This window comes from Montipora foliosa, chromosome 9 (assembly GCF_036669935.1).
Source record: "Montipora foliosa isolate CH-2021 chromosome 9, ASM3666993v2, whole genome shotgun sequence".
NCBI lineage: Eukaryota > Metazoa > Cnidaria > Anthozoa > Scleractinia > Acroporidae > Montipora > Montipora foliosa.
In genome coordinates, this window is record NC_090877.1 from 47768964 (window position 1) to 47773963 (window position 5000).

Sequence of the window (5000 nt, forward strand, 5' to 3'; positions counted from 1 at the left end):
ACTGCGCAGAAAGAATCACGGTCTCCGGGATACTTATTTTTTATTTGTTTATCGCACATTGAACAATTGTTTAACTAACCGCAACAAAGAAGGATTTGTTAATCGCCCCAATTCCTCCCACGGTTAAACCAATATTCTCCCCTTGCACATGGGCCAGCAATAGCATCAGCTGAGAAAGTACCAATAATTGTAAGTTATTGATTTTTACACACATCGTACAACAACTGTTACTGTGACAAGTGTACTTACAGTCACTGTTACTTGCTTGTTAATATTATGTTCTTGTCTCCTAGCCTATCTCCTTCTCTCTCAAACAGAAAAAGGTGATGACTTTAAATAGTGTTTTGTGACGTTTGCTGTTTCAGCGTCTTTCGTAGTGTTTTCGTCAGTATTGTGTGTACATAGTGTTTCCTCAGTTTTCAGTATCGCTAGTAACAAAGAAACTTATAATGTTAGTAACTTTAGTTCTGTATTGTAAGTGCTATTAAATCTAGTACTGCAATATACTGTGTAAAAGGGTAGTATTTTCGCGTAATTTATGAAGGTTAATTAAAATTATTCCATGAGCGCGCTTTGGATATGAAGTGGTAAATAGCCAACAAGGGGCATATCGCAGAGATGGCTATCATGTCATATCCAATAAGTGCGAATGGAATAATTGTTTTCTTAAATTTTGTGAACTGTTTTACCCCCCGAACGACAGGATGTTGTCGCGGTTTTTACAAAACGAAAGACGCCATCAGTTTCCATATAAATCAGTATTACGTTGTATGAATAGCCCTCGCTAACTGCGGGCAAAAGTCGGTAACTTAGATTTTTTTTTTAGATCTCATAGATAATTGTTGCGCTGATAATCGAGATTGAGTGAGCCAATCAGAAACCTAGAAATGCAATATCCGAGGCACCCTGCGAGCAGAGCCTCCTTTTGTGTTTTTCTTTACTGAGGAGGAGAAAAGGAGGCTCTGCCCGAATCGCGTCAACTCTTTGAAGCCGCAGCAGCCCGAACTTCTGGACTAGTCAATCTTGTTTTCAAACCGGTTTTTCTCGTGCGAGCATCCGTTTAGTGACAAAACCGATGGTTATAATTGAGCCCGCTGTACCATGAAAAACCAAGATGGCGGCGAGATCTGGCATATTAGGCTTGAGTTTGAGACTGTATCCTGGCAACATGCAGCGTATATTCAATAAAAATCTTACTCGATCGATTTATGCAGAGCCTTTCTCGAGAACGCCAAAATCAAGCAAGCAAAACAAAGGCTCTGCTAGCAGGGTGTATCCGAGATTGAAAATTTAATCATACGCTTTATTAAAAACTGAATTACGGTTATCAGATTTCCAGCATTTTCATTGGCTCGCAGGACAGAGGCTATCAGTTCATACACCTGCTCTACCTAATAAGTATGGTCAAGGAATGCGTCAGCAATAAAGCCAAACAATGGCGGCCGGTGCGAAAATCGCTTCGCACCGGAGTTAAATGAAAAAGAAGTCCTTTCATGAACTGTTACAAAACGCAACACCAGAGTGCACAAAGAAAGCCACAAAGTATGGCATGAAAATATTTCAAGTTATAACAACTTGAAAACGTATTTTGGCCATTTAAGAATCTGTGTTGAGACAATTTACACAATCCAGTTTCTTCTTACATAATTATGTCAGGAAGATTTGTCTATTTTGGGGGCGTTTTTAATAAAACAATTATTCCATTCGCGCTTGTTGGATATGAGACTGGTTATAGCGCTACGCGCCTCGTTGGCTATCTATCCTCTCATATCCAACTCGCCCACGTGGAATAATTGTTAAACAATGCAAGTTCAGTATGAAAAGTATAGGGTAGATCACTTTTTGTTGCATATATTATTAGAAATCAAACTGCATGAATCTTTCTTTTTAGAGGTACTTCAATAGCGTGTGCGGAATATAGATAGGACAAAAAGAGTCTTGTCAAAGGTACGGTATAATTACTGATTTATATTTGCAGATTACCTGTTCTCAAACTCTACATCTCTATGCAATGCGCGCATTCAAAACTTCCTCCTATTACTGTGTAAAAGCCTGTTTTCTAAAAGATTTTCCTGCTACCGTACTGACATGAAAAATAAGTTTTCTCTCCAGTCTTCTATGATCTTCGCGGAAATTACATTCTGTCCCTCAATAAACCTAGAACAACCATTTAAGGTCTTAGTTCTTTTTTCTTACGTATCAGATAAATTGCGGAATGCGCTACCTGATTTTATCCGTACACTGAGTTAACTGGTTTCAAAAGAAAATCCAGGGCCGCATTTTGTACAGCGGCTTTTCTTTTCAATTCATATATCTTTAAATATTCAGTGTATTTAGTATGCAAAATTTTCCAAAAAAACGGGGTTTTTTTTGTTTTATTGAGAGAGAAATTTCGCTTTCCGGCGATAATAATTTTAGCTTAGCAAAGCTTAGCGCAATCATTTGCAATCATTTGTCAAACTAAGGTATATGAGCTGATAACCGAGATTAAATAAACCATTCAGAGCGCGAGAAATACATTATCCGAGGTTGAGAATTTAATAACAAGAATTATACTTACCTCAAAATTTTCTTGAATACCCCAATCATGGGACACATGACACTGTCGCAATACAATGTATTTCGTAAACACTGTACGCCTGTTTAGGTACAAAAATAAGTTTGTCAGTATATACGCCTTAAAAGTGTTACTCTTACATTGACCACAAAAGACTGCAATGCCGTGCAACGATCTATGCATTACGTTGGATCAACACACCACTGTTCGGACAGATCAAACAACGTTCACGAAGGCATTCTCTTCAAATTGAACTACGGTTGGCAAAACCAGCTAGCATGATCAGCGCTCAAACTAGAAAGCAGACGCAGACAGCTGTTTCGGACTTGTTGGCCCTCGTCAGTGCACCGTAGCTAAAACACAATGAGCCTCAGTAACACTTCACCTTTCTCATATGTGTCGTTAATCATTCTAGAGAGAGCTATATGACCGGATTGCGCAAAGGCCACCTCACAAAAAATTGCGACAAATGGCCAAAGGGCAACGCTCAACTGCATCAAGCCAGTGCCATCAAGAGACAAACTATGGAATGGCCAATACCTTCCTCCTCCTTCAGGTAGAGAGTTGCAATAGATCGGTCACCAAGAGATCAGCCACGGCCAAAAAATTATAATCATAAACATTTAACTTACTAAGGACTATTCAGACTATTTAGAGTTAAATATTTATTACTCTTTTAATACTATGTTATGGACCGTCGCTTTTGTTGTTTTCGTTTCTTTGATTGAATTCAAGAGTGAATTTTCTAATTCACTGTTGTGGAATCGAATGTAATCTCACGATTACGTCCTTCTGTTGCGTTGCGTTGCTCCGCGGTTGGTCCTAAAGACTCCCGCCATTTCTTAACCAATCAAAGCCAAAAATAATACAGATGGCTTAATTTTTCGCATGGGTTTTCACGCCGTCATTCGCACCGGCTAAAGATACACGATTTAAGTTCTCATTGGTTCTGTTTTTGTTTAGTGATTGACCAATAAATGTTCCTTGCCTTGAGCAGAACCTGCTTAGGGATTGGTTTTACGATTCGGTCTTCTTGATTGACGACAAAATCAACTTCGGAAGATTCAGTTGCTCGAATCGAAGACCAAATGATTGATGCGCTTAGCCAACAAGGACTTCCGCTCATATGTGAGTTAGGACTGGCGCATTGGAGAGAGCTTTCGCTTTCCACCAGTCCGATCCGGACTCGAGTTCGAGTTCAGGTCTCACTGTCAAACATGATGTTGCATGATTGAGTCTGGATTTGGTTCTCTTCTCTGCTCCGAGAGCTTTCCGGGCCCTTCTCATAAAAAAAGTAGCATATATACGACTTGATCCGCTTTAATTTGATTTGATTTATTTAATTTTCATTTGTCCAACTAAAAAGAACACTTGTGCGCCGCTATATAAGCGGAAGAGTTTAATTAACAAATTGTGCTTAATTATAAGGCGAGGAAGTATTGAACAGAGTAGAGCGAAAGGGAATGGGTACGCAACCTTTGTGTTGTCCTTTATATTTAGCACCTGATTCAAAAACTGAAGACGTTTGCAGTAACTGACCTTTTTATTCACCTTATTACCAAAACTACACAACACAGCAATCAAACAGGATGTTCAAAAACACCAGTAGAGATAGGTTATGACAACAATCACATCGGTTTCCTTGGACCAATACTTTGTGCTCTTGATCAGCTGATAAACATTGATACACATCAGCGGTATATCCAATGAAATGATAACTAACGTAAGTGGAGAGAAAACTCCATTAGCCATGACGTAAACGTGCGATACTGAAGAAAGGAATTTTCTTCTTTAGGTCTTCAAACATTTTTCCCAAGAGTAAGCAAGTCCGCACACGAAACACCAAAATTGGAAAATTCCAAGTAAATGAATTAAAGATCCGGAAAAAAATTTCTATAATTATGATTGCCAAATGTCTGTTTCATGGTTTAAAAATGAAAATTACGCCACTGTTTTTGAAGGAGAGAAGTCCAATGACAACTGAATTAATGACTGACATCAAGATTGCAATTGTCAAACCCATCAATGCCTTTTGGTTCAGACCCTCAAGGTTAGTTGCTGTATTGAGAAAGCTGGCTGTGAACTGAGCAAATCGAGATTGCTTGTTATGAATTCGCAGAGGAAGCGTCAACAGACAAACGGTGGAGCTGCAGGTGCACTGAATATACCAAATGGTGTTAACTAATAAAAAGACGAAGGGGGGTGGTCATGGACGAAAATCGTTCGCAAAAATGACTTGTTACTCCTATCAAAGCAAGCAACCATTGCCCTGATACGAATATTATAAGCAGTGGTAAAACGAAATGCAAAGGTTTCTTGGACGAGCAACACCCATTAAAGTCGAAGTTTCTCCAAAGAATCCCCCTGTGAGTTTCATTGCCTTGAAAATTGGGCGGAAGACCTCCGAAATCTGTCTAGAGTGTTTTGCTTTTTCCTTTTTAAA

The 5000-nt window shown here is 39.0% G+C and overlaps 1 long non-coding RNA gene across 1 annotated transcript in view; it reads right to left on the bottom strand.

The window, feature by feature from the left end:
* Positions 1-2560: 2560 nt before the first annotated feature.
* LOC137970935 (uncharacterized) overlaps positions 2561-5000 on the bottom strand; it is an 8478-nt gene continuing 6038 nt past the window's right edge. Inside the window, exon 4 of the long non-coding RNA XR_011116896.1 lies at positions 2561-2639. This is a non-coding gene — a long non-coding RNA (uncharacterized lncRNA). The remainder of the gene's footprint in view (positions 2640-5000) is intronic.